The sequence below is a fragment of the Protopterus annectens genome, chromosome 9.part0 (genome assembly GCF_019279795.1).
Source record: "Protopterus annectens isolate FY-2018-M chromosome 9.part0, PAN1.0, whole genome shotgun sequence".
Classification (NCBI taxonomy): domain Eukaryota; kingdom Metazoa; phylum Chordata; order Ceratodontiformes; family Protopteridae; genus Protopterus; species Protopterus annectens.
This window is the reverse complement of record NC_056743.1, coordinates 878,759,018-878,772,117: the sequence shown is the minus strand read 5'-3', so window position 1 is coordinate 878,772,117 and position 13,100 is coordinate 878,759,018. Positions and strand designations below refer to the sequence as shown.

Genomic DNA, 13,100 nt, shown 5'->3' with positions numbered 1-13,100 from the left:
AACTATATGGACACCTGTTAACTATTACCAGGGTATCAGTCAGGTATCACCACAGTTTCTCTCTGCACTTCTTTAATGCACCAGGTTTAAAATCCATATCAGAGTTTCAAACACACACACACACCGCGTACATATCGGTGAACAGTGGGGCTTTGCCCACCTCTCCATAAAACCCTGCAAGGGCTAAGTGGGGGACTAAAGCTACCGGAGAAGAAAGTTAAGGACACCCCCAGCCCACTGCAGCAAACCATCTGCACTGGTAACCAAGTTTCCCCCAGCAGCACAGCAAAAAGGGGTTAGGCCAACTGTGCTTCATCCATCCCCATACACATAGACACTTACTGTATGGGACAACCATGAGGTAATGGGCACTTCTCTGTAAAACTGTACTGCATGGGTAATGTAGACCAAAGCAACTATTTGTTCAAAACATCACTACCCGTAGCAGGAACCTCATATACTGAAACCTTATCTCCATCATCTGCCCAACAATCTCATGTCAGTCCACTGCTGCTCCATGGTTGCCCAATACACTCTCACAAATGTTCATTACTCTGATGGCAACATGTATGCCTTGCATACCACACCACACTGTGCAACTTCTGCCACAATAATCCACAGGCTCATATCTGTAGCACCACACACATGCCCCTTCTGCAATGCAATTAACATCTTCTATGCCATGCCCAGCCTCACACATACACACAATACTGTAGAAACATACACAAGCTGTACCCAATAACCAAATGTGTTTGTCCACAACTCAGTCACAAAGTGATGCCACACTTCATGAAAACTACTTAATCTAATTCATATCTTCTTAAGAGCAGACTAACTGTTTCAGAAAACCAGTGTAGTGACACTGACTGGTATGACATACTGCAGCAATGTGGTGTTAGTGTGCTTATGCTTAACAGTTTTCAGTTGCATCATTCACCCACCCCATATCCAATGGGTACCATCTCTCCATAAAGACCCACTTTAGGACAACATATCACAGACCCAAATTCTGCATTGTCCACTTTCTTTCACACACTTTTTGTGCACCACCCACAAACACTCACAAAACAGTCACAAACCACCTGTCAACAATCTGCACCAGAAAAAAAATTATTAAGGCCACCACAATAAGTAGACATATACTGCCAACATTCAAACCAAAGTCTGCACAAAATCAGCAAGCACGCCAAACAATCAGATTGACAGGAATACACACATCTATGAACACAGAAAACACCCTACAGATGAGCTGCATCAAACATCCAACAGTCACCATCACATTAAAAATAGACTCTGCAGCAAAATCAAAATGTTAGCCAGACAATGCCTGACAACCAAGTACCTGCATTGCAAAAGATAAGTCTGGATCAGCTAGTCTGACATGAGAATAGCAGCTCTTATTCTGGACTCAAACCCAGGACCTCCAGCAAGCTGTACTGATATCACTGCTGGTGGACCAACAAGAGCTGCTACACAGGTAAGTGTTGAGCTTTCACTAAAGAGCCTTATCCTTTCAGCTGGGAAAGAACCAGTAACATGATTAAGGTCAAATTACAACACACACAAACAGAGAAAGCCCTCTGCTTAGGTACTGGGTGAAAGAATAATATTAGCTTTCATTTGGGACTCTAACTACAGGTTTCTGTTGATCCAGCAGCAGCGACACTACCATGGTATATTAGAGATCTTCTGTCTAGATGTTTTCTTGTCATAGAAAGCCTTAACTACTAAGAAGAGGCCAGACTCCTTGTCCTTGTAGTGTGTCAAAAAGGGTCCTGAGAGGTTGACATGCCTAGTTTACCATGCCCTTATGGATACAGTTACTAACCTTCACCTGCCCTCAAGAAGTGAGCTTGTGTCCTCAGAGTGAAAGTACCAGTAGTCAGACAAGATAGTGGAAAACTGCCTATCCAGCTTTCTGCCTCAGTGGAGTTACCTTTGACTTCACTCGGTAGTTTCAAGGATACAACCCAGCCCTCCTCTAGACCTCATCAAGAGATTCATTCGGTTTTAGCTTCTTCATACTTTGCTCTGATTAATCCTCTTCACTTCTATAATTTGAATACTGCCTAGACGGCTTTCTCTGTATTTGTACGTGTTTGTAATTTGATCTAACACCATTACATCATCTAATTTCCCTACACCTGTAGACCTATACCCTTAGTCTCACAGTACCCAAGCTGGCCAACCCATATCCCTAAACCCATCACACAAACCTACTGTAAATCCCCAACCCCCTTTCTCTGTCCTCAGCATACCACCCTTTTTATTAAATATGCTCAATGCAAATCACAGCCTTCTGCTGCAAGCCCCTGTGTCTGAACAGCACTCCAATTATGCAATTATCTAACTGTGGCTATGTTCCCACTTTGTCTGTTCTAACCCCATAGCAACACCTGCAACCTCCTACTTATCTGCACAAACCTATATAATTTTGTCATCCAGTCTACTTCTTTCTTCAGACATATGCCATCTATAACCTATAGTTCAAAACACCCTTCTCCAGACTCCACCACCCAGAGTTCCGTTAAATAAAAAAAAAAATGCTACTGGACAGCATTCCCACAGCCAATCAGGCATATGCATTCATCATTTCTTTGCTAACTCCCTAAAATACCTCCTTCACTATTCAACCCCTAAGGCCAGTAAAGCCCCTTGCATAGTGGTAAGCTTGAAAGAGGAGGGCCTTTTACCAGACTATAGCCTCAAGATTAATAAAAGTGATCTTGCAGCAGTCACCTTTATAATGGTACATCAAATAAAAAAATCTCTCTTACCGAAGACTGGCTCCTTTCTTACTCCAGAATTAAACATTACCATGCCATACCATGAAGGACAGGGAAAGTATTTCCATATTAAATTAACAGCATTTAAACGCACTCACCCTCCTTTCTCTAATCATACTTTACTCTCATTAACAAGTGCATGCTGCTATGCCTCATCACATTCTTCTCACTCAACATCTTCCCTAACTTGTAAGGTACAAAGTGCAGGACTTGAAATAAAAGAAAAGAATACTCATGCTCGATAGCAGACATTAGCAACATATATCTGCTCACACACTTTTATAATATGCTGTACTAAGCATACTTAACTACAAAGAATAGGACACACACATAATGCACCAGAGTTTAGTAGTTCAACAACCACACACCAAACAGTAATAACGTGCATTATCACATGACAAGTTACCCACATACAGGAAGTTACTAGATCACTGATCCAATTCATCCATAATGAGGCCATGTCATCCCACCAGCATAAGCTACATCATGCTGATATATGTCCTTAAATCAAAAATACAGCAGTAGAAGGAAACCACCGTCTCACTGGTGTATCTTGCCCATTAATGGGTACATATCAACTACACCAGCAATGCCTGGAAGAACCTGTAGGAAGCTTCTGGATTTAACAAGACAATAACTAAGCCATGTGTCGGAACTACAGCAGTGGGTAACTCAGGAACATACCAGTCTCTCTTCAGCCAAGCAACATTCCATTAAGGACCTGCAATCACACAGAACAAATGCAGAATTCTATCCTTTTCCAACACACAGACTTTGGAGAACTAGTACCTACTCCAATAACAATGTCGAAAAGCCAAGACAGAATGCATAACATATCACAAACAAGTTTCAATGCAAAGCTTTCGGAAAAAAAGATATTTGTTCTTTAACACTAGCATCGCACCCATATCCTTGACTGCACTCAACATTCTTTTACAGAAAATTTTCCTATGCAAACATAACACCTTACCCAATGCCATCTCACAAAAATAGCACACCATTATGACCCCCATTAACCTTCAGCTGCCATCAAGAAGTGGGCTTGTATCCTCACAAAGTACCAGTGGTCAGTCAAGACAATGGAAAAATGCCTATCCAGCTCTCTGTCTCAGTGGAGCTGCTCTTACTTCACTCCATAGTTTCAAGGATTCAACAGGCTCTACTCTAGACCTCATCAATACCAAATTTGGTGCCACTGTTGCTGGTCTTCCAAAATCATCACCTCTCATGGATTACACTTCAGAGAAAAAAAAACTTCTGACTGTACCCTCTTTTGCTCAAGTACCTTATTCTTCAGGAAGATGGAGAAACAGCAAAAAAAAAGACAAATGATGAAACAATGTGAAGCACACAAGCAAGGTGTCAAATTCTTCCAACTTCACCCACTTCTACTTGCATTCAATTACTGGAATGGCAGCTCCTTTGTTCTGTCATTGGTTCCTGATCTTCTTTATTTCATTCATATTCTTACTGTACTTCAAACATTCAGTCCACTCAAAGTCAGCCCCTTGGACACAATGCTAAAAAAGGCTCAATGTACTCAGCCCTTCTGGGGATATAATCACTTATTTTGCCATGTCTACCCCTTATTTCCTTTTATCTTTACTCTGTTCCTTAACTGCGGATCAGTCAAAAAAGTCCTTCTGACTTCTCACATCTGATACTTCCATGCATTGCTCTAGATTGTGCTCCTCTGTATCACTTAAAGCAGGAATATTCAAGAGCTTCACAGCCACATGCAATGCAAACCCCTGCCTTTTCTGGTATGGAAGTTGTTACACTGTTCCTTCTGGGCTTCAAGTTTCCATACCAAACTTTCTCCTGTAACAGCTGCCTTCCACCATTCCAGATTCATTTAATAACTGTACTGTAACAAGTTACCACTTCTTCATGATTTTTACACACAAAGAGGTTTTACCTTGCCAAGACATTTGAAACGACACTGGAAACACATAAGCACTACTGTTCCTTACCTCTTCATGATCCACACTACAGGGAATAACCTTAAATTAACTCTGGTGCATTTCCTGAGTATAATCTTTCACAGCCATTAATTTCTGACCTACTAACATGATTCCTTTTGGACAGCTGTCTGCTTAACGGTCCAGTCTTTTGTCTGGTAGTTGTGGCACTTAACTATCAGAGGTCCAGGATTTCTTGTTTCCAGATTTTCTCAGGCAACTCTATAAGCTCAGTCCACTTGGGGGCTAGTTTTCTTTAACTAAGTCAGCAATCTGCTCTTCAGCGAAGGGTGGGACTTCAGCTCTTTATCTGTTTTCAGTTCAACCTACTAGGTGACAGCTGGGCATCCTGGACCTGTTATCTAAACATTCAATCTGATCCTGGATGGTTTCAATAGCATCTTACATTATATGGACAACATGTATGGGATCTTATCCTAAGGAGACTGACAGTCTAATCAGTCTAGGACAAGATTCTATACAGTTTCTTAGATCTTTCACTTTCTCAGTCTTAAACTGCTCCTACTTGCAGCTCAGTCTGCAAAGCCATCATGTCCACAGACACAGCTTCTAAGTCTGATAGAATGCAAACAATCTTCCCTTCCATTATCAATTCATTCACACAACAGTTCTCAGGAATGCCAATTTAGGTATTAAATGTAAGCAATGATTGGCTTTTCCAGCACACATCAACTTCATGTTACTACACAATTAAATACAAGGTCATACCTGGAATGGAATTCTCTGCATCCATTCTGCACAATTTCCACAGCATCACTTTCCTTTGGTACCAAAGGTTAAATTGTTAAACTATCAGTGAATACTGCATTTGAATGCATCACAACTGGGCATTAGACTGTCTCTTTTGTTCTATTGTACTTGTTACTATTTGTAGTACATATTATAACCCAGCAATGGATATTTAGTGTAAACTATCTACATATTCAGCCTGTGTATTAGTCAGACTGAATTATATATTTTTCTGTAATATGCACAAGAAATCACCTGCCAACCTGCAGCTGTCAATCTCAATGCCTACCTTCAACACTTGTCACTGTTTTATTTTTCTTTGCTGAAGATTTTATCCCCAGGACTATCCTGAAATGCCTTCACAGTTGCATACTCATGGCTAGCAATGTAAGTAAACAAACAAAACATTATTCCTGTCTTGGAAATTACAGTGCACTTTCCTGAGTTCCTGTAGAGACACAATGTTGAAGTGTAGGCACTAGTAAAGTACAGTTGTGCACACTTACCATAAATGTAGATGTTGAGTGTATTCACTGTTGCAGTCATTACATTTAGGTTATCTGCTTGCAGTAGCCCTCAGTCGGCTTGATTAACAGTCTTGAGTCGGTTGCTGTCCCTTCTTCCATGAAGTCAGGGGTATAAAGCAAGCAGCCAAAGCCATTACATCAGTTTTTCTTGCCCCAGATCTCAGGTGCCCCCCTAATGGGGAGCAATTAAATCTATAAATACAAGGATATACCTCCAACAAAAAATCAAATACACCAAAATGCTTTTAGAGCATAGTAAGTGAGAGTAGAGGTATAGCCAAAGGAAGAAAAGGGGGCTGGAGGGAGGGTAACCAGGACTGCAACAGTGAATACACTCGAACACCTACATTTATGGTAAGTGTACTGTACTATGTTCTTCGTGTTTCACTGTTGCAGTCATTACATTTGGGGAGATTTCCAAAGCTAAGGTTGGGAGGAGGAATTTAAATTAAATTAGGACCAGCTATAAGGCCCTGCAAGACTGCAGTGGCAAAACCAGCCATGGATTTAGAGAAAATTGGCAAATGATAATGCTTGGTGAAAGTATGTACAGAACTCCAGGTAGCAGCTTCTAGGATGTCCCTAGTAGGGACGCCCCCGAGAAAAGCTGTAGAGGTAGATGCAGCCCTGGTTGAATGGGGTCTGATGCCCTGTGGGATAGGTTTTCCATGGTGTTTATAGCAGAAATGAATGCTGTGGTCTATCCATTTTGAAATGGTTTGTTTTGAAATAGCTTTCCCCTCTGTCCATGCAAATGCCACCAGCAGTTGTTCAGATTTCCTTTGAGGTTTAGTCCTGTCTAAGTAGAAGCTAAGCTGTCTGTGCACATCTAAAGAGTGCAGTATCTGTTCCCCTTTGTTCTGTGGGTTAAGAAAGAAGGTAGGCAAATGAATGGACTGATTAAGAGCCAGCCTGGATACCACCTTTGGCATGAAGGAGGGATTGGTTCTGAGGGACACCCTGTCATCATGAAAGATGATGAAAGGTTCCACTGCCATAAGGGCCTGTAATTCAGATACCCCTCTTGCAGAGTGATTGCCAAAAGGAAAGCTGTTTTCCAGGAAAGAAATTTTAAATCTGCAGTAGCAGCTGGCTCAAAAGGAGGAAGAGTGAGTTTCTCAAAGACAAAGTTAAGATACCAGGCTGGAGTTGGAGCTCTCCTGAGTAGCCTTAAATTTTTGAACCCTTTGAGGAACTGCTTGACCAGTGGGTGAGAGAGGATGTGAGGTTCTGTGCTATAATGAGCTGAAATGGCTGAGGCATGAATTTTGATGGAGGAAAAAAGACAAGCCCTTATGAAGCATCTCAGTCAAGTATTGTAGAATCTGAGGTAAATTGGGCACTGCTGCGTTCATTCCTTGAGACTGGTTCCAAGCACAGAATCTTTTCCATTTTGCAGCATAAAATTTTCTAGTACTAGGCCTCCTTGCCTCTAAAATGATACCCATCACTGATTTACTGAGGTATGGTAAAGGAGAGATTAGGTAATTAGCCAGGCTGCTAGGTTCAGGGTTTGCAGCTGAGGGTGCAGAATCTGGTTCTCCTGCTGAGACAACAGGGAAGGAGTCTGAGGCAGGTGCCATGGAGCCAAGAATAACACACTGCGCAAGAGTGGGTACCAGTGTTGGCGAGGCCAGTCTGGTGCAATTAAAACTGTCCTTGGCTTGTCCTGTTTGATCTTTAATAGTACCTTGGAGAGCAGAGGCAGAGGAGGAAAGGCATAAAGTGATATTTTTTTCCAGCTGAGGGATAGAGCATCCACTTTCCAAGCTAGCTTGTGGGGAATCCTTGTGCAAAATTTGTCCAGTTGATGGTTCTGGGGGGAGGCAAACAGGTCTATATCTGGGCTCCCTCATTTGCTTCTCAACATGTTGAAAATCCTTGGTTCCAGTTTCCACTTGTGTGGGTCCATGAGGTTTCTGCTTAATCCGTCTGCCAGTGTATTTAGTTTTCCTGGCAGGAACTGAGCTTGTAGATTCACTTGGTAGTTCAAGGCTGTGTTCCACAATGCCATGGCTAGTCTGCAGAGGGGGGTAAGAATGTATACCCCCTGCTTGTTTATGTACCACATGACAGTGGTGTTGTCCGTCTTTACCATTAGTTGTCCTGGAAGAATGTGGTCCTTGAAGGCTGTCAGAGCATTCTGTACAGCTAACATTTCCTTTTGATTTATGTGCAGGTGCATTTGACTTTGGTTCCATTTGCCCTGAATGCACTTCCCACCAGGTGAGCCCCCCATGCATAGTCTGATGCATCTGTTGTTAAGATTTGTGCTGCAGGGGGTAATGTGAATGGTAGTCCCGTTTTGGTGGTAGGCCTCTGCCCACCAAAGGAACTCTAGGCGTAGGCAAGGTATGATAGGAATCCTTGCTTCTAGATCCTGTGAATGTTGACACCATAGGCTTTTGAGATATCATTGCAGTTTCCTCATATGCATCCTTGCATACAGAATTAGAAGAATGCAGGAGGCCACGAACCCCACGGCTTACAGTATTTGCCTTGCAGATAACCGGGTTTTTGTGGCCACTTGTTTGAAGTAAGTTGTCAAATGTATCCATTTCTCTGGCATGAGGAAAGCCATCTGGGAAGTTGTATTCAAGCTTGCTCCCACGAATATAATTTGTTGACAGGGTACCAGGTGGGATTTCTTTTAGTTTATGGTGAACCCCAGACAAGTCAGTACCCGCTGAACAAAGGCCAGATGATTGAAAAAAATGTCCTTGCTTTCTGCCTGAATTAGACAATCGTCCAGGTATGGGTATATATGAATATTTCTTTGCCTGCAAAATGCAATGACTGGAGCTGGGCACTTTGTGAATACCCTGTGCGCAGTAGACAAGCCAAAGGGCAGTACAGAGAACTGATAGTGCATGTAGCCTGCTTTGAAGCGTAGGTATCTTCTGTAAGACTCCCTGATAGGGATGTGCAGGTATGCTTCTTTTAAGTCTAGTATTGCCAACCATGCATCCTTGCCTAGCATAGGAAGCAGCTTGTGAAGAGTCAGCATTTTGGAATCACCAGAAAGGTGTTTAGAATAGAAAGGTCCAGGATAGGATGCCATGTATTGCCTTTTCTGGGTACCAGGAAAAGTCTGGAATAGAAACCTTGTCCCTTTTCCTCTTCTGGTACCAACTGAATAGCTCCCATGTTTAAGAGAGAGAGTACCTGATTTTAGGCCTCTGCCCACTGATTTGCGGGTAGATCTGGACCGCTTGGTGTTGGTAACGTGTGGAAATGAAAATCTGTATCCTTGGGACACTATATTTAAAACCTATTTGTCCTGGGTAATGAGTTCCCAGTTTTTGGCCTGCAGACCAATCTTTCTGCCTAAAGGAGCATTCAGTTGGGAAGTGCTTGGAAGTTTTAAAGGCAAGTCATTGAGACGGTTTTCCTAGGGGGGAGTCATACTACTCTCAGGTTTGGGTGCAGAAACCCCCCACTGCCTAGTCTTGTGTGTCCCTTGGGAGTGAAACCTGGGGTTTCTGCTCTGTCTGGGTTTGGCTTGATAAGAACTGGAGGGGGCTGGAAAGGACCAATTTTTAGAGGGCCAGTGCCTACTAAATCTAGGAGGCTGGACTTGTAAGAAATCTTTAACAGTCTGCATATATTTAGCTTTATCTTCCATCTTTTTAAGAACTTCCTCAGCCTTGTTGCCAAACAGGTGGTCCTGATTTAAGGGAGCATCCAACAATTTAGCTTTAACATGACCAGGCAAAGATTGCTTCTTAAGCCAAGCATGCCTTCTGAGCACAGACCCAGTAAAAGCAGCCCTGCAAGAGGCCTCTAATGAATCAAATCCACACTGCAAAGTATGTTTTCCAACCTGTTCAGCATAATGCATTAAATCCTGTAATTCTTTATTTTCAACGCAGTCAGGAATCAACATAATTTTCTGTTTAATCAATCCAATAACATATTGTTGATACTTTAACATATGAAACTGGCAGTTTAAAGCCCTAATGGCCAAGGCTGCAAAAGTGTAACCTTTCTTACCCCATCTATCCAGCACCCTGGATTCTCTATCAGAAGGGGGTAGGATTTTTAGCAGTAGAAGTCTTAATGCCTTTGGGTCCCTGTGAAATAGTCTTTGGATCCACAATAGGATTTTTAAAAAGGAACTTGTGAGAATTAGGAACCCTGTAATATCTGTCAGGTTTTCTGGGAGCAGGAAGCAAAGAATCAGGGGCCAAACTAGATTCGAAAAAGCATAATCAACAATGGCTAGTAGAGGAGGTATAGCTAAAGGCCTATGCTGAGGCAGGAGTAAGAAATCCCTAAGCCTCTTTTTTGAATCTAAAAAATCCTGGCTTTCCCAGTGGAAATGCTCCCTTAGAGTATGTAAGGTTTCATCAAAAGAAAAATCCTCTGGAGGAGAAGCAAAGGGAATAGAGGTCTCTGCATCAAAATACTCATAAGTAGATAAGGTCAAATCCAGATCATCAGTAGAATCAGAAAAATCAGAATCCTTTTCAGAAGATTCATAAACAACTTCAGTCCTAGGTCTCTTAGAAGGGGGAAGTTGGCTTCCCCTGATTAGAGTTATAAGATCTTCAGCCATTCTTATCATTTGTTTTTTAGGCATAGAGGTCTGAGCATGCGGCCTGGGCATCGGTTTCTTAGGCATGGTTCAAGATTTTTGCCTAAATGAAGGAGGAGGCGTCGGTTTATGATGCAAGTCCGTAGGCCTGAATACACCCTCAGAAGCCGGTGCCTGCACAGCGGCTCCAGACCCATCCAACGTAGAGACATCTGCAGGTTCCACAGTTGAAGCATCTTGCGGCATACCGGACTCCGAATGGGTCTCAGTAGCGGTCTGTGAGTCAGAAGTAGCGGGTATCAGAGGCTGTGAAAGCGCCTCACTGAGTACCGGCGAACTGGCGACTGGCTTAGGAGAAGCGCTGTCGGCAGCTTTGGACCTCGGCGGCATGTCTCTGTCTTTATCTTTGCGGTTTTTTGGAATCCCGGTAGTCGGATGACTAACAGATGACATTTCTGGATAATTTAACCAAGAACCAAAATATTTAGAAGTGAAAGTATACAGACGACGGATAGTGCGCTGATTAAATAAAGCACAAAACCAACAGCGAGGTACGTCGTGGTCAAGGCCTCAGCAAGGAATACAGTACAAATGAAAATCTTTGTGAGATATTTGCTTTCCACAAGTAATGCAATTATTAACTTTTACTGACATCGGTAAGGAGCAAGAAAAAGTTTCCCCAATGTGGTAACTTGGCTTTAGTTGAAGACTTTGGTTCTGAAACTCGAAAACTAAAATTTCAGGAGTCAAACGACCGGCACTTGCAAAATGCTTCTGCTTCAGGCACCGCATGGCAAGAAAGACTGATGCAATGGCGTCGGCTGCATGTTTTATAGCCCTGACGACCTGACGTCATGGAAGAAGGGACAGCAACCAATGCAAGACCCAAGACTTTGTTAATCGGGCCGACTGAGGGCTACTGCAAGCAGATAACCCAAATGTAATGACTGCAACAGTGAAACACGAAGAACATCAGGAAATACATTGTGTTAGCATGCAAGATGAAACAGAAAAAGCCAATAATGTCTCTGGTCTAGTACCTGAAAACACAAGACATTACACTGACCTATATAGCACATACCTGGGCTTTTCTTTTGGCACCAAAAATAAGGCATTTTCTTACAATAAAAGCAAAGAGGAGATTTGGACATTGTGAGTAGAAGGAAAGAAATAGGAATGTGAAGGAGAACATGTCTCTCTTACTTAGGAACAGAGAAGACCCCACTAGGAGCCATGGGAACTGCTAACTTTGGGGGCAAAGACATAATTTTCAGTGGGTGATGAATAAGAAAACATTCCATTGCTGGACACAATTTTTAGGAATTTTATTTACTGATTGGTGTATAGACATAGCTACAAAAGAATTGTTAGCCATTGAAAATAATGGTCATTACAAATAATATTAAAAAGTTACCAGATTTTGAAAATCAGACAAACTTTCTATCCTCAGCAATGTATTTTATCATGTGAGTTTTGCTAATGTACAATCAAAGGGGCACAATAAGAGAATCAAAGAATCTCCCAGCACACTTCAGTAAATAACTAAATTCTAAGAACAAAACCTTGAAAATGAACCCTGGAAGCACACACTCAAAAATACTGAATTCAAGCCTGAAAACACAGTTGTAAATAATGAAGTTCATATAAAAGCGTGCCTTCACATTCCCCACTTAATTAATGGGTTGCAGCCACTTACTCAGATTATCTACCTACAAGCTGCTAAAGGATAAAAGCTTAAGATGGCATCTGTTCCTGTTTTGTTATCCAAAGTGAAGCAAGACCATAACGGCCACATGGCAGTGTTTTGTGGGTGACTCATGGTTGGTAAACCTAAAAGAGAGAGAGGCAGGGTTCCTACTGCTAGTCAGAGCTCTTTTGCTGAAGCACAGCAACTATAAAGTAGGCATAATAAAGTAAGGGGGTGAAGTTACTGAAATTTTCTGTATTAAATGTCACATCTACCTGCAAAATGATGAGCTTTAGTACATATATTACAACGAATGTGTGCATTCACGGTGTCATTTATGAGTTACTGTGACTACTATGATGCAAACTTAAATGAACTGAGCAGATATAGTGGACATCTCACTGCACAGACACAACCTCAGATATTACTGATGTTTTCAAGGTTTCTATGGTACTTTTTTCCTCAAATCCCCATCCAATGAAAAAGCAAAATTTAAAGTTCTCTCTTTAGATAATACAACCACTGAAGTCATTTCTCATGCAAATTTATTTTATTTTAAATCTGTTTACTGGGAGTGTTTGTCTGGGCTGATGCCCATTTTCACCAGAGACCCGGGGAGAAAAGCTCCAATGCAGTAAAAAATATAACTGAGATGAATGTTGACTAACATGAAAAATACTAAAACAGAGTTAACTAGGGGACAGAAACAATACAATAATGTGTAATATACGTTCCAAATCAAATTAAACAAATTATGTCAGTGTACATTCTGAATACAATTTCACACAATACTACATACAAGGTAGACATTGATTATACCAGATAATAGACAGTTATGGCATTTCTTGTAGG

General features: G+C 41.8%; 1 protein-coding gene across 1 annotated transcript in view; it reads right to left on the bottom strand.

The window, feature by feature from the left end:
- The window catches only part of DCTN2 (dynactin subunit 2), a 767,074-nt gene that overhangs the window by 194,244 nt on the left and 559,730 nt on the right, over positions 1-13,100 (bottom strand). The window lies entirely within an intron of this gene.